The sequence below is a fragment of the Ursus arctos genome, chromosome X (genome assembly GCF_023065955.2).
Source record: "Ursus arctos isolate Adak ecotype North America chromosome X, UrsArc2.0, whole genome shotgun sequence".
Lineage (NCBI taxonomy): Eukaryota > Metazoa > Chordata > Mammalia > Carnivora > Ursidae > Ursus > Ursus arctos.
In genome coordinates, this window is record NC_079873.1 from 113,402,971 (window position 1) to 113,428,112 (window position 25,142).

The window sequence follows — 25,142 nt, forward strand, 5'->3', positions numbered from 1 at the left end:
TGTTCAACATAGTACTAGAAGTCCTAGCCTCAGCAATGAGATAACAAAAAGAAATAAAAGACATCCAAATTGGCCAAGAAGAAGTCAAACTTTCACTCTTTGTAGATGACATGGTATTCTATGTGGAAAACCCAAGAGACTCCACCCCAAAATCTCTAGAACTCATACAGCAATTCAGCAAAGTGGCAGGATAGAAAAATCAACGCACAGAAGTCAGTTGCATGTCTATACACTAACAATGAGACAGAAGAAAGAGAAATTAAGGAGTCAATCCCATTTACAATTGCATCAAAAACCATAAGATACCTGGGAATAAACCTTACCAAAGAGGCAAAGGATCTATATTCAGAAAACTATAGAACAGTCATGAAAGAAATTAAGGAAGACACAAAGAAATGGAAAAACATTCCATGCTCATGGATTGGAAGAACAAATAGTGTTAAAATGTCTATGCTGCCTAGAACAATCTCTACATTCAATACAATCCCTATCAAAATACCATCAACTTTTTTCACAGAGCTGAAACAAATAATCCAAAAATTTGTATGGAACCAGAAAAGACTCCAAATAGCCAAAGTAATGTTGAAAAAGAAAATCAAAGATGGTGGCATCACAATGCCTGACTTCAACCTCTATTACAAAGCTGTAATCATCAAGACAGTATGGTACTGGCACAAAAATAGACACATAGATCAATGGAAGAGAATAGAGAACCCAGAAATGGACCCTCAACTCTGTGGTCAACTAATCTTTGACAAAGCAGGAAAGAATATCCAATGGAATAAAGACAGTCTCTTCAACAAATGGTGTTGGGAAAACTGGGCAGCCACATGCAGAAGAATGAAACTGGACCACTTTCTTATACTATACACAAAGATAAACTCAAAATGGATGAAAAACCTGAATGTGAGACAGGAATTCATCAAAATCCTAGAGGAGAACACAGGCAGCAACCTCTTCGACCTTGGCTGCAGCAACTTCTTGCTAGACACGTCTCTAAAGGCAAGGGAAACAAAAGCAAAAATGAACTACTGGGACTTCATCAGGTTAAAAAGCTTTTGCACAGCAAAGGAGACAGTTGACAAAACCAAAAGACAACTGACAGAATGGGAGAAGATATTTGCAAATGACATATCAGATAAAGGACTAGTATCCAAAATCTATAAAGAACTTTTCAAACTCAACACCCAAAGAACAAACAATCCAATCAAGAAATGGGCAGAAGACATGAACAGACATTTCTCCAAAGAAGACATACAAATGGCCAACAGAGACGTGAAAAAATGTTCCACATCACTTGGCGTCAGGGAAATGCAAATCAAAACCACAACAAGATACCACCTCACACCAGTCGGAATGGCTAAAATTCACCACTCAGGAAACAATAGATATTGGCGAGGATGCAGAGAAAGGGGAAACCTCTTACACAGTTGGTAGAAATGCATGCTGGTGCAGCCACTCTGGAAGACAATATGGAGGTTCCTCAAAAGGTTGAAAATAGAGCTACCCCATGACCCAGCAATTGCACTATTGGGTATTTACCCCAAAGATACAAATGTAGTCATCCAAACGGGCACCTGCACCCTAATGTTTATAGCAGCGATGTCCACAATTGCCGAACTATAGAAGGAGCCCAGATGTCCATTGACAGAAGAATGGATAATGAAGATGTGGTATCTATATACAATGGAATACTACTCAGGCATCAAAAAAATGAAATCTTGCCATTTTCAATGATGTGGATGGAACTAGAGGGTGTTATGCTAAGCGAAATAAGTCAATCAGAGAAAGACAATTGTATGATCTCACTCATATGTAGAATTTAAGAAAAAACAGAATCATAGGGGAAGAGAGGAAAAAATAAAACAAGATGAAATCAGAGAGGGAGACAAACTGTAAGAGACTTTGAAGCATAGGAAACAAACTGAGGGTTGCTGGAGGGGAGAGGAGTGAGGGGATGGGGTAACTGGGTGATGGACATTAAGGAGGGCATGTGATGCAAAGAGCACTGGGTATTATATAAGACTGGTGAATCACTGACCTCTACCTCTGAAACCAATAATACATCATATGTTAACTGAATTTAAATAAAAATAAATAAATTCATTAAAAAATTAATTATCATGTAGGTGTGGGTCCATTTTTGGACTCTCTATTCCTTTCAAATTATTTATATGTCTCCCTAGAATACCACAGTCTCTTGAAATCAAGTATTGTAAGTCCTCACACTTTGCTCTTCTCTTTCATAACTTTTTGACTCTACTAAGCCCTTTGCATTTCCAATAAAAATTTAAAAATCAACTTGTCAATTTCTACAAAATAAGCCTTTTGCCATCTTGGAACTGCATTGAATCCATAGATCAGTTTGGGGAGAATGGACATCTTAACAATATTCAATCTTTTCATCTATGAGCATGACATACCTCTCCATTTACTGAAGTCTATTTTATTTCTCTCAGGCATGTATTATATTTGCCAGTGCATAGTTCTTACATCCATGTTTGTAAACTTATTTTTAAATATTTCCTATTTGTAATGCTGTTATAAATAGTAAATTTAAATTTTTTTCTAATCTTCCATTGCTAGAATGTGCAAATCAAATAAGTTTTTATATTGTCCTTGGATACTACAACCTTGCTAAATTTCATCATTACTTCTAGTATTCTTTTGGATTTATTGGCATTTTCTTTGTATATGATCATGTTATCATCAAATAGAGTTTTACTTATTCCTTGCCTATTTGAATGACTTTTTTTCTTACCTTATTTATTAGCTAGAATGGCCAGCAAATTTGTGGTTACAAGGGGGGAGAGAAGATATACTTAATTTGTTTCCAGTCTTAAGGAGAAAGTCTTCAATCTTTCATCATTAACGACATTAGGTGTTAGCTTTCCGTAGATGATGATATATAAAAATTCATTCCAAATGATTGATAGATTCCACTAGTGGAAATGATTAATAGTGGCCCTAAATTCTTTTTTTTTTTTTTTTTTGCATATAGTCCATTTTTCTAGCACCATTTATTGAAAAGACTGTCTCTTTCATTTTGTTCCACTGATCTATATGATTCAGATCTTGGGACACCTGGGTTGCTCAGTCGGTTAAGCATCTGCCTTCAGCTAAGGTCATGACCTGGGATAGAGCCCTGTATCAGGCTCCCTGCTCAGCGGGGAGTCTCCTTCTTCTGCCCCTCACCCCCCTCATGCTCTCTCTCTCTCTCACTCTCACTCTTTCTCTATCAAATAAATAAAATCTTTAAAAAAATAATTTAGATCTGTATTTGCATAAATGTTCTCTATACTGATAACCAGCCCTATAATCAGTGTAAATGCTCCAACTTTGTTGTTTTTAAAAAATTTTAGCTACTGTAGGTCCTTTCATTTTTCATATGAATTTCATAAATAGCTTGTCAATTTCTTCAAAATGCCTTCTGGAATTTCAACTGAGATTTATTGAATCTATAGATAAATTAGGAAAGAATGGACATCCTAACATTTAGTCTTCCAAACCATGAACCTGTTATACAGCTTCTTTTAGTTAGGTCTTCTTTAATTTCTCTTAGCTGTGTTTTGTGGGGTTTAGTAAACAGGTTTTGAACGTATGTTCTTAAATTTATTCAAAAGTAGTTCATATTTTTGATGCCCTTCTAACTAATACTTGCATTTCAATTTCTAATTTTCTCTTGCTACTATATAGAAATACAATTTGTTTTTATATATATGGACCTCGCATTTTCCAACTTTGCTATCCTTGCTTATTTGTTCTGGGAGCTTTTTTGTGGTAGATTCCATACAATTTTCTACATACATGATCATGTTACCTATGAATGAAGACAGTTTTATATCTCCTTACCAATCTGTATGCCACTTTTTTTGCCTTAATGCACTGTCTGTTTTAGGAGGAAAGCATTCAGTCGTTTTGAGTATGCTATTAGCTGTAAGATTCACTAGGTGTTCTTTGTCAGATTATGGCATTTTCTTTCCTTTCCATTCCATTTCCAGTGTACTGTGAGTTTTTGAAATGGATGGCTGTTAACTTTTGTCAAATGCTTTTTTGTATCTGTTGAAATTATCGTTTTTGCCTGTTTTTTAAATTTAAATTCAGTTAATTAACATATAGTGTTTATTGGTTTCAGAGGCATAGTTTAGTGATTCATCAGTTGCTTATAACACCCAGTGCTCATTACTTCACTTGCCCTCCTTAATGTCCATCGCCCAGTTACCCCATCCCTCCGGCCACCTCCCCTCCAGCAACCCTGTTTGTTTCCTGGAGTTAAGAGTCTCTTATGGCTTGTCTTCCTCTCTGATTTATTCTCACTTTATTTTTCCCTCCCTTCCTTTATGATCCTCTGTTTTGTTTCTTAAATTCCACATATGAGTGAGATCATATGATAATTGTCTTTCTCTGATGGACTTATTTAGCATAATACCTTCTAGTTCCATCCACATCATTGTAAATGGCAAGATCACTCTCTCTTTTTTTAAAGATATTTATTTATTTATTTATTTATTTGAAAGAGAGAGAGAGAGCAAGGGGTAGGGAGGGGTAGAGGGAGAGGAAGAAGCCCATTCCCCACTCAGCAGGGAGCCCAATGTGAGGCTCAATCCCAGGACCCTGAGATCATGACCTGAACCTAAGGCAGACGCTTAACCAAATGAGCCACCCAGGTGCCCGACAAGATCTCTTTTTTTATGGCTGAGTAATATTCCTGTGTGTGTGTGTGTGTGTGTGTGTGTGTGTAGAAAATGTGTGTATATATATACACACCACATCTTCTTTATCCATTCATCTGTCAATGGCATTTTTGCCTATTAACATGGAAAACTACACCAATTAATTTTCTTTTTTTAATAATAATAATTTATTATGTTATGTTAGTCACCATACAGTACATCCTTAGTTTTTGATGTAAAGTTCCATGATTCGTTATTTGCATATAACACCCAGTGCTCCATGCAATACATGTCCTCCTTAATACCCATCACCAGCCTATCCCAATCCCCCACTCCCCTCCCCTCTGAAGCCCTCAGTTTGTTTCCCAGAGTCCATAGTCTCTCATGCTTCATTCCCCCTTCTGTCTACGCCCCCTTCATTCTTCCCTTCCTTCTCCTACCAACCAATTAATTTTCAAATACAAAACAACCTTAAATTCTTGAAATAAATCCCACTTGATCATGATGTGATTTTTTTAATGTTGCAGAATTACCTTTGCTAAAATTTTGTTGAGGTTTTTGTATCTATATTCATGAGGGATATTTGTCTAGTTTTCTTTGGCTGCAATGTCTTTGTATGGTTTTCATATTCAGGTAATGTTGCCCTCATAGAATTAGAGAGTGGTTCGTGCTTTTTTTTTTTTTTTTTTTGGAGAGCAAATGTTGAATTGGCATGGTTTCTTCCTTAAACGTTTGGTAGAATTCACCAGTGTAGCCATATGAGCCTACAGTTTTCTTTGTGGTCAGAGTTAATTTCCAAATACTTGGGGATTTTCTAGATCTTTTTCCTATTGATTTTTTTATGCAGTCCTGTGGGGTAACACAGCATACGGTCTATGATATTATTCTTTAAAATATATTGAGTCTTGTTTATGGTCTATCTAGTTTAATGTTGCAATGTGCCTTTGAAATAAATCCATGTTCTTTCTTGGTGGTGGAATGTTCTACATATGTCCATTACGTCAAGTTGGTTGATGGTGTTTTTCCAGTCTTCCGTATCTTTACTGATTTTGTGTCTTTCTCTTCTATCAATTAGTGAAGTGAGAGTGGTGACATCTGCAACTATCATTGTGGATTTGTCTGTTTCGGTTTTAAGTTCTGTCAGTTTTTGCTTAATCTACTTTGAGGCATATAAACATTTTGAATTTTATGCCATTTCAATAAATCAGTATCATCAAGAGCTATCTCCTTTTTTAAAGTTTTTATTCAAATTTCAGTTAGTTAACATACAGTGTAATATTAGTTTTGGTGTATAGTATGGTGATTCATCTCTCCCATACACACCTGGTGCTTATTACAAGTGTACTACTTAATCCCCATCACCTATTTCACCCATCCCCACTCCCACCTCCCCTCTGGTAACCATAAGTTTGTTCTCTATAGTTAAGAATCTGTTTCTTGGTTCGCCTCTCTCTCTCTTTCTTTTTTTTCCCCTTTGCTTATATGTTTTGTTTCTTAAATTCCACATATGAGTGGAGTCATATGGTATTTGTCTTTCTCTGACTTATTTCACTTAGCATAATACTCTCTAGCTCCATCCATTAAATATAAAGTTATGAATATGTTAAAATTGAAAGAATAGAAATATATGTACCATACAAAAACAAATCATAAGAAAACCAAAGTGCCTATATTAATAACAGAGAAATAGACTTCAGAATAATAAATGCTATTACAGATAAAAAGAGATAGTTCTTTGCATAGTTTCTTTTGATTTGTTTTTTGTATGATATATATATATATTCTTTCAGTTTTAACATATTTATATCTTTATATTTAATGTCTGAGCTTTAGTTCATGTCCTCCAAGAATGAGGTGCCAAGGCAGGATTAGACGTGCAAAAAATGTATTAGGTAAAACACCTGTGAGGGAAAATTGTAAGACTGTGGTAGCAGATCTGATTCTTACACTCGGAAAGTCAAATGGGGGGAAACCCTCACAATCACATTTTTTATTTTTTTATTTTTTTAAAGATTTATTTATTTAGTTTAGAGAGAGAGACAAAGTGTGCGAGTGGGGAGAGGGACAGAGGGAGAGAGAGAGGGGAAGCAGACTCTCCATTGAGCAGGGAGTGTGATGCAGGGCTCGATCCCAGGACCCTGAGATCATGACCTGAGTTGAAACCAAGAGTAAGATGCTTAACTGACTGAGCCACCCAGGTGCCCCCCCCCAATAACATTTCTTAAATTACCACTTCAGCTATATTTACAATCTTCCCATTATCCATAAATATTATACTTATTTAGTAATTTTCTTTATAATCTCCCCCCCTTTCATGGATTTTTAAAAAGATTTTATCTATCCATTTGAGAGAGAGAAAGAGCAGGAGCAGAGGAAGCTCCAGAGGGAGAGGGAGAAGCAGACTCTCCCTACTGAGCAGGGAGCCCAATGTGGGGCTTGATCCCAGGACCCCAGGACCATGACCTGAGCCAAAGGCAGACACTTAACCGACTGAGCCGCCGAGGTGCCCCTAATCTCTCCCCTTTAAAATGTATTTTAAAAGAAATATATCAAGCATAGATAAAAGAGCTTGCCCTAGTTGTTTCCCAAGCCGGCTTTATATATGACTACATTAAGCGAGCCAGAAGCTAGGGCTCCTGAGAACACAGGAACAGGCAGCAGGAACACTGTCCATGTTGGAAGAGGTGTGTGCCCACTCACCAGTGTACTCATCCGCACTCACTAGTCCCTCTGCTTACCTGTTTCCTCTGCCAACCCCAGGGGCTATGGATGCCCCTGCCCCAGGTTGAAACCCTAGCACTGGCACTGGCCAAGAACCAACTGCCCCTGGATTGTGCTGCCAGACCTGTTTGGGTAGAGAAGGATATGTACATAATACTGAAATAATTTCACATATGACTAATAGTAATTTTTCCCCACTCGTGTCACTTCTCTCATTTTTCCTTTTCATGAATGCTCTCCTGGCAAGTAGTACAAAACATCACGCATGTAGGGAAGACCTTTTCATCACTGGATTCTAATCTTAATTCTCATCCCACCTAAACATATTATTTATGAGACCATCTTCACCACATTATTTTTATAAACTCACGTTTACCCTGTTTATTATCTCTGCTTGCCATGTTGGCATATACACATCTGAAGCCCTAAATCCCTTCAGGATTTTTTTCTTATATTAATCTCTAATATCCCCCATGTTCATTTTTCAAAATATTGCCTTGTATTCCCTTTAGTAACTGGTTTCAGAAGTTTATCAGGTCATATTTTCTACTCTTGCATCATATTCGGTGTAAGCAAATATATTTATCCCTATGCTTTGAGATGCCTTCTAACTTGAACAAAGAACACAATTCATCTGATACCTAAAGCTACAGTTTAGAAATTCATACTCTAGTTCCTTAATAGACAACTATAATTGACTATCCACTAAGCTTGCCAGGTACTCTTCTGGGCCCTGAGAATACAGTGGTAAATAGGACCTGTGAAGTCCTTGATCTCACAAAGCTTACGTTCTAGATGGAAGAAACCGACATGCAAGCAAATAAATGTCACGAAGTAATTAATGCCAGACAGAGAGTAAAACAGGGAGATGATATTGTAGTCTAACGGCTATTTTATTTCTGGTCATGGAAGTTATCTCTGAGGAGGTGACATTGGAGCTGGATCTGAATAATAAGGAGCCAGTCACATGAAGTTCTGGAAGAAGAGCCTTCCACAGAGTGGCCATCAAGTGCAAATGCCCTCAAATGGGAATGAGCTTGAGCTTGCTTGAGAGATAGGAAGAAGGACAGTGAAACAGGAGCAGAGTGAGCAATGGGGAGAATGAGAGATGAGTTTCAAGAGGTCAGCAGTACACAGATCATAAGCAGGACATAGCAGTCGTTTGGAAGGACTGTGTATTTCATGAGAAGGTACTGGAAAGTTTTAAGTAGGGGCTCCAGATGATCTGATTTAGATTTTACCAAGGTTGATTCCCTTGGAAGCCCTTTACCAACCAGAGCTGCCTTTCTCTTCCCAGTTTTGTTCTCCAACAGCAGGAGGAGGAAGGAAAGCAAACACTCCCTCTGTTACCAAGTCTTTCCATTTCTTTTCTAAGTAATAGGCCACCTTGGTCTTTGCTGATAGTCATTGGACACCATGGGAATGAGCAGAAGAGAACATTGGGTAGAGTGTTCGGCAGAGCACTCTGCCCTTCGTCTCTGGTATCTGCTCCAAAATGATAGCACGGCTTCCTGCGAGAAGGCAGGTCTACCTCGGTTCTTTTTTTTTTTTTTTTTTTTTTTAAAGATTTGATTTTATTTACTCGACAGAGATAGAGACAGCCAGCGAGAGAGGGAAACAAGCAGGGGGAGTGGGAGAGGAAGAAGCAGGCTCCCAGCAGAGGAGCCTGATGTGGGGCTCGATCCCAGAATGCCGGGATCACGTCCTGAGCCGAAGGCAGACGCTTAACCGCTGTGCCACCCAGGCGCCCCTCTCGGTTCTGATCTAAAGAAGTGTGTTCTGAGGAACGTGGGGCAGATTTGCAGGATAACAGCTGAGTGCAGAGTTACAGAGATTTAGTGGAAAAGATCGTTTATTCAAGAAAAGACAATTAAAATTAGATCTAAATGTCACCTCCAATTGTTTGGCATCTGTGTCACTGACTGCTGTTGTTTTCAGCTATTTCTCTTTGGTTCTGAAGTTTGCGTTTCTAAAATGGCGACCCGAGTTTCACACAACCTATAATTTAGAAATGTTCTATGCTGTAAATTGTACTTTGCTTTCGGTAAAAGCACTTACGTGTCAAGTGGCAAAACAAGAATGTCATGAAAGAAGGTGAAGTTCCCCATTAAAGAAAGAGAAATTAGGTAAAGATCTGCTAATGTGTACCACAGAAAATAAAAGGGATGGTGATATTAACATGCCGATCAACTTAGCCTTATAATACAGTGATTTTCAAACGTTAGAGGAGCCTTCGTGAGCCTGTGTTGTCATAGTGGAATAATGCCAGAGGATGCTGTTTTCAGAAGGTCAGAGTTCCACAGCTGCTCAATCAGTATGTCGAGAATTGGTCTTTAATCTTTCGGCTTCTTTGTAGTTCTGACATTGTGTCCTTTCTGGTTTTGCTATTATGGAAACATGCCTGCAGCTAATACTGTTACTTGTTATACTGTGACATTTCCCCTCTCTTCTTCTTAACAACAACAACAACAACAACAACAACACCAGGACCTACTATTTATAGAGTGCTAAGCACTTTGCATCATGATTTGACCTAATTTTCAGGAGGCCTGTCAGTCAGGTGTTGAACCCAATTTCCAGATGAGGAAACTAAGGCTGCTTCCATGGAACCGACAATAGGGCTGTATTCAGGGAGAGGCGAGGAGATGGGAGCCTTAAGGACAATACTGTTGCCTCTTTTTCGGCACCATAGAGCCAGCCAAGTGGGTACAGCTTGGCAGCTTCTACAGGTAGCTTTGCTAGTATTAAACAGAAAACTCAATTCTCACTGTCATTTGAAGTAGGGACCTTTAAACTTTCTGGTCCTATTTAGCTTGCCATAGACTGTCTGTCTAATAAGAAATAGACTTCCAACTCTCAAGTAGTCTGTATATAAAAGCTGCGCTATGAACAGAAGCTATATAACACCTAATTATTGCCCAACAACTATAATTTGCATAGGGTAATATAGTATATTAAGTTCTTCTCTGTTGCCTTCCAACTAGATTAAATTCAGCTTGAAAGTTGCACTTCTGGTAAAAATTACAGCTTTTCTTTCAGTGAAAATGCTTGGTGCCCAAGCACTTATTAAAACTAGAATTCCTAAGAGGCAGATTTGAAAAGAGAGAAGTGCAGTTGTTGGCACTAATGGGAAGGAAGCTGTGCTTTCATCCCCACATTCTTTTCATTTGAAAAGAGGACTGAGAGGATGGGAAGGGTACAAGTCTTTTTTTATTTCTGTGACATTAGAAGATGCGAGAAACACCACGACTGGCTCTCTGAACCAGTTGTGATTGCATCCTGTTACAAATGCATGTGACTACGTCAAAAATACCAATACCTTCCTCTCAAGATAAGATCACATTACTTTCAATTTAATCCTGACTGTTTAATCTAAGGAAGCTTCACAAAAACAATTTATCTCTATTCTGTGTGAGAAAAATGTGCATACTCGCAGCGGGAGTTCTGATTATACTATTTATTTGAAAACCACCAGCCTTAGCACAGCCTCTGCTGCCAGTGGGAATCAGCTTCTTCATTCTTGTTGACACAAAATATTCCCTTTGATCTTACTAGATCACAGCTCTTTATTACAATGTCTGCATCTTGTCTATGTGTCTTACTGTTTACATACTATTTTTTTTCCAAAGCAACTACAGAGCTTTATACTTACGTTCCACACTCTGCCTACGGTACGGGAGTGTTCAGCAACATTACAGCATGGAATAAATACTATTCATTATGAGAGACTCCTCAGGATTCATTCATCTGATAGACATTACAGTCATTACATAGAACTAATTTGACACTATATCTCTAAAACGTGTTAAGACTCTTTGATGCTGAAAATTGCATTTGCAGAAGCGATTGTTGGGAGTCACTGCACTGCTCCGAGACGACGCAGTGTCCAGTTCTCAAAGGACAAACAGTGCAACACCTTCAGGGTCATTACTCAGGCCTCCCTGCCCAAGGCTTATTTCCGCCTCAAAGACAGCAAGTCCAGACTCCTGGGCTCCTGGCTTCTGTCTTCTCCAGTCAGTCACTTCCTGGCTTTCGCTTGGTTCCCTGAGGTACAGAGATGGGCTGGTGGCCAAGAGTCTAACCAGAAACCACCCAGTAGATGACAGAGCCAGGTGTCTGCCAGGGAGCAGATCGTTGGCTCACCTGAAGGGGAGCCGAATGGTGTTATGGAGAGAACATGTGCTTTGTTAACAGGCCAGGGTTCAAATCTCAGCTCTGCCATGTAGTAACTGGATTTATCTGTTAACTTATCTGCCCTACAGTGTTCTCATTTATTAAAAGCAGATAATTACACATACCTTGTGGAGTTGTAAGAATTAAATGCTGGAACGTGTGAAAACATTTCACACGGTATATGGAATATAATAGGCACTTAATACATGTGAATCTATTCTTCTCACCCAAGAATTAGGAAGAATACGATTTTCCCTGCTTATCTCCAACTGAACAACACAGCGGCTTCTAAACTTTCTTTTGGAGTACAGCCTTTTATCTTTTCGAAGAGGAGAGCTTACACGGAAACTCACACAATAAAACAAATTAAAGTGGGGCTCTCGAGCCCACCCAGTCGATCTTTCACTCATTGCCCTCAGTGGCCTCCGAGACATTTCTAGGTAACCCAGTTTGAAACTCACTGAGGGTCGTGTATCCCTGTGAACTGAGTGTTTGTGTCTCCCCACCCCACCCCCCAAAATCAAAAGTTGAAGCCCTAATCCCTGAAGAGATGGTGTTTGGAGGTATTTGGCCTTTGGGAAGTAATCGGCTTTGGACAAAGTCATGGGGGAGAGCGCCGGTAATGGGATTGTGCCTTTGTAAAGGGATGAAGAGAACAGAGCTCTGTGTCTGCCTTGTGAGGATACAGCAAGGAGGCTGTCATCTGCAAGCCAGGAGAGGGCTCTCAACAGACTCTAGACATGCTGGCACCCAGTCTCAGGTATTCCTTAGAAGCAGCTGAAACTGACTACGGAATACGGGAGAGTGCTATGTAAAGAGCGAAGTGGCCCAAAGATGCCGGTTAGTTTTATTACAGATTCATGTGAGTTTGGGAATGGGGGGTGGAAGAGTGGTGGAGTGGGGAGGGGCTCTGAGGGAAAATCTGCTGAGATCCGGGCCAGCCAAGCATGCGAGGAGCAGGGCCCACTTTGTGGGTACTTCTGTAGTTGCGCAGGGCATGGCACTTAGAGTGGTCCCACGCGCTATTATGTGTTGCTGTCGCCATGCTGAAATTTTTGTAATTTGTGAACAAGGTGCCCTGCATTTTCATTTAGGACTGGCCCCACAAATTCTGTAGCTGGCCCCATTTATGGGGATGTAACATTTATGGAATTTTGACTACTTGTTCTTGCCTCACTCTCTGATGAGAGTATACCATTGTCTGGCAGCTCGATCCTACCTCGAGTTCACTCCTTTTCTTCCGTCTCAAAACAGAGGGCCTTTGTACATTAGTCCTGACTTTCTCCTGCTATTTGCCCTACTCGGGCTCATTCCAGACCTAAGCCTAAGCTTCACCGAAATCATTGTATTGCTAAATATGAACAAAATTAGTAGTACTTGGAGACATTAGAATAGGCACACTGGTTGTATTCATCAGCATTTTCCTCTGTGAAATCAGGCGAGTTTTCTCTAATCTAGGACACAGGACCATCAGGCGACAATGTGATCTCTGTAAGACTGTTCATGCTTCTGTTATAGCCATGAAACTGCAAAATGCCTCCTTCAGGTTTAAGGAGGGTTCTTTTCTTTTCTGTATCTTGATCGTTGGGAGTGATCATGTAAGTATTCATCTGAGCCAGGTCATTTTTAAGATTATTATTAGTAATTATGCCATTTCCATAGCTGTAAACCTGGACTGTCCTGGACAGTCTAAGATTATGGCCACTCTATCAATGTCTTCAATGGTCATTTTTTCTCTCGAGATTTTCTTGGAGAGAAAATGATGTAGTTAGTTGGAAAATGTTCTTTTGAATCTGGACTTGATTATCAAAGCAAAAAGAGCAGCAGTCATTTAAGGAGAGGTGGATTGTGAGCATAGCCTGAAACCTCTACGTTACTCACAGCTTTTCGGGCAGTAGTCCGTGTGGTACATACAGCGCAGCTGTCTTCCTAGAGACATCGACACACGTGGACCCCAATGTATTAGTGCTCCCATCTGTCAGGAACAATGACTTTACGTGTGAAAACATGTGTTGATCCACGTGGTCTGTCTTCTACAACATAGATCATATAGTGTGACGCTGGTACTATAGTGTTGTTTCTTTCAACACTGTTAGTTATGAGAGTGATGAGTGTTAAGATTTCTTTCATCCTCTGCACCCCGCCCCGCCTCAGTATCTGCCACCGTGTGCACCTAGAATCCTGCAGCACTGGCTGTCCTTCTCTGCACTCCCAATTCTCTCCATCCACCCCTGTCCATCCAAAACTATGGCCTCTGTGATGTTTCTGAAATGAAACCACACTGAGTCTTAGTTATAAACCCTTCAGTGGTGTCCCATTGTCCTTAGGGTGAAGCCGAAGCTTCTTAGCCTGGCTGGTAAGGATGTTTCTGACCAGACAGGAATCCAGGCCCAGTGTAGATGTATCAATGTGGACAGAGATGAGGGTGATGGAGTGGAGGTGAGAGGGACAAGGTGAGATTTTTATCTGCATTATGGGTGTTCTTTGTGGTGCCCACTTCTCCTCCTCCTCCTTTTGTCAGGGGGCTCTTTTTAGGCTCGCTTGCCCTTCCTGCTGCCAATGGCACTGTCCCTGAATTTTCTTTTGAAAACTTGTAAGAGCTGGGCATGTTCAGTGGCCACGGGCAGGTTTTGTCTCTGAATTTGCTTTCTGACTTTAAAACACCTCTAAGGCTTCAGTGTGAGGTATGGACAGTCCCGTCTTCACAGTGTGGATCAGTGAGATCCATCAGGTGACCAAGAAAGGATCACAACCTTATCACAACTATACAGATATTACTTTGAAAGGGTTTTCCTAAGCAGTAAAAAATGTAGAATAGGTTGGATAATGTCAATGGACTTCCCATTTTATTCAGAGAAATAGCCCAAGGGTTGGTGATGGCCCACAGTCCCTCCATGACCTGTTTGCTGGCTGTTGTCTCTGACCTCATGCCTGCTTTTTCCCTCGTTCCCTTCAGTGGTAGGCTGAAAATGTCCTCCCTAAGGGAAAAAAAAGGGAAAAAACAACCTCCCCTAAAGATACCCATGTCAAATCCCCAGAAGGTACCTGTGAATGGTACCTTGTATGGCCAAAGTTGTGATTAAGTTAAGGATCTTGAGAAGAGGAGCATATCCTGGATTATCCCAATGGGCCCAGTATAATCGCAGGGTTCCTTATAGGGGAGAGGCACAGAGACATACAGAGAAGTCACAAAAAGTAGAAGGCAGAGGTCAGAGCGATGTGGCCACATGGCAAGGAATGGAGTCCCAAGGAGCTGGAAGAGCAAGGAATAGATCCCCCTTTGGAGACTCTACAGGGAGTGGCACCACCAGCACCTTGATTCTGGACTTCTGGCCTCCAGAGCTCTGAGAGAGTAAATTTCTTTTAAGCCACCTAGCTTGTGGTACTTTGTTACAGTAGTCCTGCCAAATGATCACCTTTCCTTCCAACACCACTGGCTTCCTTGCATTAGGATTTCTGTGCTCACTGCTCTCTTGGACTAAGAAGCTCTCCAGCCATATGGCTCCCTGCTGACAGGTAGCTCCGTGGCTTTCTCCTTTGCTTCCTTCATCTGTCTGCTCAGATGTTACTTTTTCAGTGATGCCATCCATGACCACACTATTTAAAATAGGCCCCTTGGCACTCCTTAACATTCTTGCCCTATTTTTTTTTACTCTTCGTAGTACTTATTCCCCATCTGACATCCTATCTATTTTACATATTTACTCTTTTATTATTGTCTACGTCTGGTTGTCTATATGCCCAGTAGGAGATAAGCTCCACACGTCAGGGCTTTTTGCCTATATTGTTTAGTGCTGAATTCCCAGTGCATAGAACAGTGCCTCAAGGGGCGCCTGGGTGGCACAGCGGTTAAGCACCTGCCTTCAGCTCAGGGCGTGATCCTGGCATTATGGGATCGAGCCCCACATCAGGTCCTCCGCTATGAGCCTGCTTCTTCCTCTCCCACTCCCCCTGCTTGTGTTCCCTCTCTCGCTGGCTGTCTCTATCTCTGTCGAATAAATAAATAAAATCTTAAAAAAAAAAAAAAAGAACAGTGCCTCAACACCTAGCACAAGGCCCAATTGTATATAAGCATTCAGTGAACATTTGTTAAATGAAGAATTGGGGCACCCGAGTGGCTCAGTCAGTTAAGCATCTGCCCTCAGGTCAGGTCATGATCCCAGTGTCCTGGGATCAAGCCCGTGTAGGGCTCCCTGCTCGGCAGGGAGCCTGCTTCTCCCTCTGCCTTTCCCCCTGCACATATGCGTTCTCTCTCTCTCTCTCAAATAAATAAATAAAATCTTTAAAAAGAAATGAAGACTAATCTAACATCAGAGACAGAAAGAGGTAGCAGTGGAGGAAGCATTTTATAACTTACCAGCCATGCTCCTCAAACTGTCCTTACCATTAACTGTGCAACCTCCCTCCCCCCCCAACAAATTGCTTGATTTCCTTTTTACAATCTTGGAGTTTTAGGAGAGACTTTGAGACACATTTCATGGCTGTAGCTGTTTTTTTTAGTCATATATTTATTCAACAAGTTTTTAAAAATCAAAGTGCAGTTATCAAGTATTTTCTTCTATAGCATGCTAAAATCCTAAGCACAGGGATTCCTAATTAAACAAACACTCTGCAGATATGACAAAAAACTGTGAGTGTATTTATTTTGAAGAGACTGTACCTTTTTTTTCTGTTCTGGCAGATGTCAGCAAGAAGCACAAAAAGAAATGCCCCAGGAGCCCCCCCATGTGCTTCTCGCTTGCTGAGTACACGTGACACAGGTTAATTTCAGGGCTGTTTGTGATTCAGGTGGATAAAGAGTAAAGATGCAAAGACACAGTGCCTACACTGCAGCCAGCGAGTTATGCATGCAAAGGTTAGCCAGAGGCGGATTTCCTGAGTCTGTTGGATTCTCTATCCAACAGACTCTTTTGTTTCTATCTGAAAGCAAAGCACAGTGTTGTTTGAGTTCCTTGGTTCCATTTTGCGGAGGAGATTTGTGCCAGAGTTACTGAAGGGAGTTGGAGGACATCCGAGAAAGCATTCCAAGACTGTAAACTACACTCCAGCCCAAGCCAGTATTGCTGCCAATACTAAGAATTTCTTGATGAAGATCAGTCACAGTACTTAATGTTGCTATTATATGATGTCAAATGGAAGGGTCAGAGACAGACTCTTGATGACTTTGAAGCTTGCTTTGTTGAAATAAAGCCTCTCTTAAACCAAGAAGCTGAATCTACTCAAAAGTGAAAAGGGATGGAATAATACACGAAAGTCTTGTGTTTTGATGTTGCAAAAAAGTCTACATAAATTTTTGCCTTAAGCATTGGAAGAATACTTAGAATATTTGAGGCCAGTTACTATAAATATTTATGAGGAGCTCAGACTAATTGGGGGAAAGAAAATGGTGGAAATAATTGTTTTAATTGTTGAACTGTTACTCTATTTTAAATAAAACTGGTTAATTGAAAAAAATGGCATACATACAGAAAAGAACACATACCATAATTGTGTGCCTTGATGATTTTTTCCCGTAGTAAAATTATCCCGTAACTACCCCTCAGATCAGAAACTACTAGAACAAGTACTGCTGGTACCTCCTCCCAGTTACTACCTTCCTTTCCTCCCTAAAGGTATCTTCTTACTAACAGGTTTTTTTTTTTACAACAAAACACCTACATTGTATATCATAACTACCATTGAAAGCTCCACAGACATTGACGCCAGAATTTCAACTTACCCACCAAGTTTTATCAGTCTATTTTGTTTTTCTTTAAAAATAAGGGCTAAGGTTAGGGAGCTGTAAAATTTGATCTGAGAAAACTGTTTCCCTCCTCCCTGCTTAATTTATGTCCTCTCATACACATGCTTTCAAATAAAAAAAACCCCTCCTCCTTTTTCTCAAATTAAAGATGTGCTAGTCGCCAGGTAGCCAAGCACTACCAAACAAAGCAGACCCCAAAAAACAAAACAACACAACACCCCAAAAAAACCCCACACATTTTAGTTTAAGGTTATGACTTTAGTTGTGTGCTTTAAAACAGTCAGTAAAACAATATTTTCAAAAGGACAAAAATACCTGAACTGTGTCCTTTTAAAAAAAAGAGGGAGTGAGCTTAGATGTTAGGACCCTTGAATTCAAAAGTTCTTGGCCACTTTCCTGTTAGCTACTTTAATTTTTTTTTTAAGTAATAAAGGGCATTAAGGGTAGGTGCAAGACAGCACTGAAACGCCATCTACCTGCCATAGGTTCATTTCAATTATATCCGTCAGATGTCCCAAGAACGAGCCTGGGTATGACATCCAAGGAGCCCCGGGCAGGCTCTGGCAGCACTGGCGGAGGCGCTGGCTCTGTGGGTGGCAGTTTATCATTGTGAGGACATACCCTAGGTGGCTTTATGAAAGGATGAATGTTCAGCAAGTTCCAGCCCAATGCTAATCTCAAAAAAACCTAATGCTTACATAATTTTCATGGCATCTATGAGTATGTGCCGCTGAGACAGGACCTGAATACATATGCATGAGTGAAAGAGAACACAGAGGTGCCACGTCCAGGCTGTAATTTCCTCTATGAATAGCAAGGTTTCCAATTGATTTAAAAAAGAAAAGGTTAATCTTACAGAGGGATTTACTTAAAAGACCTTAGAGGCAAGGTCTGAGAGGCCCAAAATCATTGCCTTTCATCCTTTTAGAATGGCTTTGACTTTCCCTGTGCTCGCCACAGAGTAGTTTCCACATGTTGTTTTTATGCCTAAGTACTTGAACATTGAAAAATAAAGTTCTCTGAAAGAGACTAAGTAACCACACTCCAAAGATACTTACCACTGAGCAAGTCTGATGGTTTGTTTCATGTAGTGAAAAAATTCTGCCATCTCCACAGGGAGAGGTGCTGATATACTGATGAAACTGAACATTCTCCTTCAGTTTAAACCCTTCTCACTCAATTTCTGAAAGATGAATCTTTTTTGATCATCTTTGTTATTTAAGTGAAGCTCAAGTTGTGTATAAAGAAATCTAAGCAAGGATCTTTGAGATATTCTTTCTGCGTGGCAGTCATTTAATGCAAGGCCACAATCACTCATGTATTTGCCACTAATACATTTTGTTCCTGTAGAAACACTTATCACCTTGGCATCTCTAACATCTGTGCCTGTTGTCATGACAATGCCAGCAAGAACTCTTCAGCATGTGTGAGGGGAGGAGAAATTGTCAGTCAGATCATCGAATTTATCCAGAACAAGCACAACAGCATCTACTAACATTTCTGTTTTCTTCATCTTCTATATCCACAGCAAACTACTTCTGAGGATTTCTTGACTGGCGGAGACGATTTCTGTCTTGAATTTTTAGTTTTTATGTTTGCTCTGATCCCAAAGTAAAGCTTCCTTCAGCGAAGTTAGAACTGAGATAATATCTCAGTAGAACTGGAATAATAACAAGTCGTATGCACTTTGTCAGTGTGTTTTCTTCAATCACTTCTTAAACATTCCATGCCCAACTGGAAAGACTTCCCCTATAGCCACAGCCACACAATGTCGCTCCAGGACTTAGCCACTACCAGGATCACGGCCACCTCAGCACCTCTTAGCTTAACTTCTTTTTGATTAGTTTTGTCTGATTTAGAATTTTACATAGAGTTATGCAGTATGTTCTCTTTAGTGTTTGATTTCTTTCCATTAAATGTATGTTTGCGAGATTCATCTATGTTGGTACTTATGACAGCGGCTCATTAATTTTCATTTCAGTGTAATTTGTTGTTTTAATAATATACCATCATTTATTCAGCTATTTCATTATTTATGAACATTTGGGTTGTTTCCAGTCTTTAGATACTACAAATAAGTGCTAATATGAACATTCTTGACCATGTGTTTCAGTAAACACACACACACACACACACACACGTATATATAGAGTGTATATATATATATATATATATATATATATATATATATATATATATTGGAGTGAAATTGAAATTGCTGAGTCATAGGATATGAGTACATTGGCAGATACTGCCGGAGTTTTCCAATGTGGTTGTACCACTTCACATTTATACTAGCATGCATGAGAGTTCTAGTTACTCCACATCTTTGTTACCACTTTGTGTTGTGATTTATTTTGAGTCATTCTGGTATCCACATGGTGGTAGTATGGTGGTATCTCATTGTGGTTTTGTTTTTATTTCTCTCATGATTAATCATGTTGAGGATTTTTATATGTGCCTATTTTTATTTGTTTATGTGCTTTATTGACCTTTTTTTGAGCTGCCTTTTCAACTTTTCAGCCCATTTCTACTTGATTGTCTCTTTTTATTTATTTAATAAGAGCAATCTGAGGTCTGGCTGAATCTTTGTCATTTGTGTATATGTGTAAGATGTGTGTGTGTGTGTGTGTGTGTGTGTGTGTGGAGAGAGAGAGAGAGAGAGAGAGAGAGAGAGACAGAAACAGAGACAGAGCAATTGAGAGAGAGGAAGAAAGTGTCAACCAAGAAGATGACAAGGCTGTAGAGCAACCAAAAGCATTTATTTGGGGTTTTAGGGATTGGGAGACAGAGTGGACCAAAATCAAAGTGTGCACCCAGTTGTGAGCAGGAAAGGCAAAAACCACAAGGATACATAAGTTGTTTTGAAACAATTATGATTGGTGTTGGCAGAATTTAAACTGACAGTCTATACATGATTGGTTATTCACCTAACAAGTGTTACATTATCTCTGTTTCAGTTCAATGTACAAAGATGTATTTCAGGAGATGGTAGAGCTGCAGTTGACAGAAGTCAAAAGTTCATGGTGTTCTGAGAATTGAAACAGGAGATATACATAGACCCTACTTCTGCAGTATCCTTCTGACTCTACTTTGAGTGACTTTTTTAGCAATGCTTACTCCATTTTGGAATCTTCTTCCACATTTCCCCCTTTTGATGGAGGTCTTTCTGGCAGGGAAGCACCAATGATCAATTTCATGATTATGCAGTCCCATTTTGTTGACAGAGTGGTTGACAGCCTGCTCCAGGTCTATCATATCCTTTGAATGGGGAATTTCATAGTTGGTTGATATTTGATAGATTCAACAAGCATGTTAGGTGAGAGTCTTACATTTCAGTAAGGAGGTTTGAGAAAATAAGGTCTCGATATCAATTAAGTTCTCATTTCTTTTAGTTAAAGAGTAGATCTGGTGAACGGTTTTGAGTCTGTGAGCAACTATCGCTATGACATTTTGAGTAGTAGTATAGCAATGGGAAATATGCAACATAAGCAATTTGAAAATAACATATAGGGCATAAATTAAAATAATAAGCCAGATAAAAACATCAGAAAACTTAAAGTTAAACCATGCTGGGGTAAAACTTGAATGTCTCTTTAAGGATTTGGCTAGTTTGAATAACTTAGTGGTTCCTATTTCTACTTGCTGTGAGGTGTTTATCCAAGTACAGTAAGAGGTATTAACGATGGCATAAACTCCTCCTTGGGCTGCAAGTAAATAATCTAAAGCAATCCTGTCGTCAAGGACTACCTGGGTTAAAGAATCTAAAGGACTTTGTTGGGACCTGACGGCTCTGGCTATGGAAAGAACTGTTCTGTTAACAGTTCTGGTCAAAATTCTTACCATAACTTCTGAGTTGGCTGTGTCTCCTCCAAGCCAGAACCTACGATTCTAAAGGACTTAACTGATCTCCAGAATATACAGCGGGAAGTTCACAACCTTGGCTGTAGCCACAGCTGTTGTCCTCATATCTGGGAGGGTCCTTATCAGGGTAATCACATATTTTTGATAAAGCCCCTTTTTCTCTCAGGTGAGATTTAGGAGTAGTGGCTGTAGCTGTTTTAAGAATAGTGAAAGGGGGTGCCTGGGTGGCTCAGTCGGTTAAGTGTCTGCCCTCAGCTCAGGTCATGATCCCAGGGTCCTGGGATGGAGCTCCGTGCCAGGCTTCCTGCTCAGCGAGGAGTCTGCTTATCCCTCTCCCTCTGCCCCTCCCCCTTTTACTTGTGCTCTCATGCTCTCTCTCTCAAATAAATAAATAAAATCTTTAAGAAAAAAAAGAATAGTGAAAGAAGATATTAAATAACCCAAAAAACATGAACTGCCAAGACATGTTGAAAGTATTTTTGGATTCATTAACAGACAATGAAGAGGAGGCCAAACTCAAGCCAGGGATAAAAAGTTTTATTAAGTTAGCAAGCTTGAGGAGGAGTGGCCAAGGGAATAGGGTTGGATAAGAAAGTCTTACCAAGTGGTGAATTCTTACCAGGAAAAGATGGGTCCATGCATTTGCATTGCAGATACAAGTAAGAGCCTAGAAATCCACCTTCCAAGAGTCTAATGGTCTTGCACTAGAAAAAAAAAAGAAAGGTGGATAGGGTATAGGGTACCAAGAGAAAGCATGGAGTAGGAGTTTGGGGGCTGAAAACTTCGATTTGGTAGGATATAGCAGAAAGCTTCTTATCCAAAGTTACAGTAAAGTTGGGAATATTTGGAAAAGTTAGAGATAGACATAATTACTGGGTCATTATTTTTTGCAAAACTTTCAGTAGAGGAATGATGATAGATTCCCAGATAAAGCTAGGGATTGAGACATCTGAACAGTAACATTATCCTTCCAGGTACTGGAGGTGATAGGAGCACGGTGAAAAACTAACAGGATTAAAAACTTTGTAATGTTGGAAAACAAAGGCAGGGAGGGAACAACAATAGGGATACAGAAACCTTTGAGATTTTGGTTGCCACCAGTGAAGGAGTCCTACTGAGTGTAAAACAGCAAGAATTTTAAGAATTCCTACACAGATAAAACATAGTCCAAAGATCTCAGTGAGTTTAGGAGTTTCCATTAAAATTTTGTCAGTTATGAAAGAGTTATTGTACTGGCCTGGTCCTGAAGGCAGTCAACTCAGATGTCTGCTGCTTTTTCCAGGATGTAGTCAGTTTGAGGGCTCTGGTTGGTTTAGTAGTTCAGTTGGATGTTGGAGCCTTTCTTCAAAATGAGAAACATGAATCCATGAGTCAATGCCTTCTAATTTAGTAGTGCAGGGATCGGTTAGCAATAACTGGTCTGGTCCCTTCCAGTGAAGCTGAAGGGAGTCTTTGTGACTGTGTCTTTTCTAATAAACCATGTCTTGGGGTTGAAGGCTGTGATGTTTGATGTCTTTGTCTCCTGGGAGCACACCGTGGAAAGACTGTTCTACCAAAGTATAATTATTCTCTATGGATTTTATTAGGCTTTTGCAAAATTGAAGTATATCCCCTTTTATCAGCTGTGGATCAAAGGAAGCAGGAGCTAGGTGTATTGGGCTTTCTGCTACAAGGAGAACAGATCATCGTCAAACTTATATCAGAATTTTAGGAATTTTAGAAAATTTTTGAACACTTACATTAACATATGCCCGTGTAAATATACATAAAGAAGATTTAGTATTACTTCTTATTTGGCAATGCTTCCCGTGTAATTTAACATATCAAATAAGCCTAATTAGCTTAATTAATGCTTTGAAATGTTCCAGGGACCCTCTGAAAAAATATCCCAAAGTTTCTTCCAGGTCAAAAGACTTCCTTTATAATTTGATTTGGGGATGTTTGTCAAAAATATCAAAAAGTTTGGACACTTGGCTAAATAGGATCACAGAAAATTATGAAATAAGACTTAATTATCTACTTAAAACCAAAATGACAAAAAGATTTCAAGGACAAATATAGAAGATTACATAGTTGCAAAAGCCTTAGCTTTTTTTTTTTAATAGAGGAGACTCAATTTTTTTAAGTCATCAAAGATGTGATAAAGACAAAACACAGACTCATTGTTTCCCACCCAGATTACATTAATGACAAAGAAACTTTTTTTATAATTTCTCATTCAGAACAGACTGATAATCTAAGAAAATTTTGTTGTTTTAACAGAGGGAAAACCAAACTCTAGTCTTGTATCAGTACACTGCTGAATTCATTTTTAAAAATCTATAAATAAATCCACTCAATCTTAGCCAGCTTTGACCATGCAACATAAAATTCCTTTTCCACAAACTTTCTAAAATTTTATGTCCATTTTACTTTATCACTTGTTCTTTCCCTTTCCAAAATAACCAGCTTTACTTTAGAACAAAATCCCTTTCACTTTCCCTCAACAAAATGCGTTTCCATCCCACACGCCTTCTTTTACCAAAAACACACATTCAATTTTCTTGTGTACTTTTCATACACAGTCATTTTCTTTCATCCTTATTATTTTTAGTTTATATATATATATATATATATATATATATATATATATATATATATATTAGTTAGAATTCTTAACATTAGAATCTTTAATTCCCAGTGAAAACTAAGAAATAAGCAATTGTGGACTAGCATATTTATGAATACATTTTATAATTTTTAGAAATACATGATTTCTCAGTGTGGCATAAAACATGTTTACTAATAGACCCAAATATCCTTAGCTTCTATATAATTAAAAGCCAAACGTGGATAAACCTATATTTAGTGATTTATGTTGTAGTATTTCATCTTGTTTAGAAAATACAATCTTATTAATTGCTCTAAGGTCCTGTACTAATCTCCATCCTCTTCCACATGCCTTGTGGATGGGAGGATGAGGGGATTACAGGGATTAGTACAGGGGGCAATTAATTTCTTTGTAAATAATCTTCAGTGGCAGGTTTGAATCCTTGGATTGCCTCAATGTTTAAAGGATATTGTTTGACATTTGGTAAAAGCTTTCTTTCATCAATCTGGATTTTAATGGGTGGTACAGAATGAATGCCCCCAATATCAGAGGCATTTTTTTGACCAAAGAGTTTCAGGAATAGAATCAAAGAGGCATTCTGGGTTAGCATGTTTTAGAGAAAGAAAGGGAATAGATATCAAGATGTCAAGATTTTCTTGAAGGTGTGGGTTTGGAGGTTCAATATTCAAAAATATTTCCCCTTTTTAGGAAAAGGAATTGTGTGCCCAATGGGCTTCAAGAAAATCTTGACCCAATAAATGAATAGGAGCTGAAGGGATGAGAAGGAACTGAAGGTGTCCCTGAATGGGTCCCAACTGGAATGAGATGGGGAGAGATTGAAAAACAGTCATAGGTTGATAGAAACCCCAAACATTTGTACAGTTTGAGTACTCCAACGAACGGGATAGGAGAGGCTTTAGCCAATTTTTCTAATTTTGACAGTCTCTCAGAAAGGTCTGAGTTAGCAACTCAGGGCAGCAACCTTTTCAGTGTTTCTTTCTGAGCCCTCCAGGTTTCCACTTTAAATTAAAATTAAAATAAGATTTCCACTCATTTTGTTTGCTTTTATAACCCTGTGCGTACAAGTAAATGAATTTTGGGATATCAAAAGGGCCCCATCTTGGCCAATGAAATTTTAAATCATCCTGGGTAATGTGAGTCCAACAGGACAAAAACAATTTCCAGCAAGAAGGGCCATATTCCTTAAACATAAATCCTGCAGGGGTTCTAGCAGGGGGCTGATTATCAGAAGTCTCCTGAGAAGAATTATTTCTCATTACTGAGTATTCACCAAGAGCCTGAAACCCAAATATTTCACTCATAATGAGTGAAGGTGGAATCTTCCCTTCAGAAATGAATAAGGACAGAAACTAGCAAC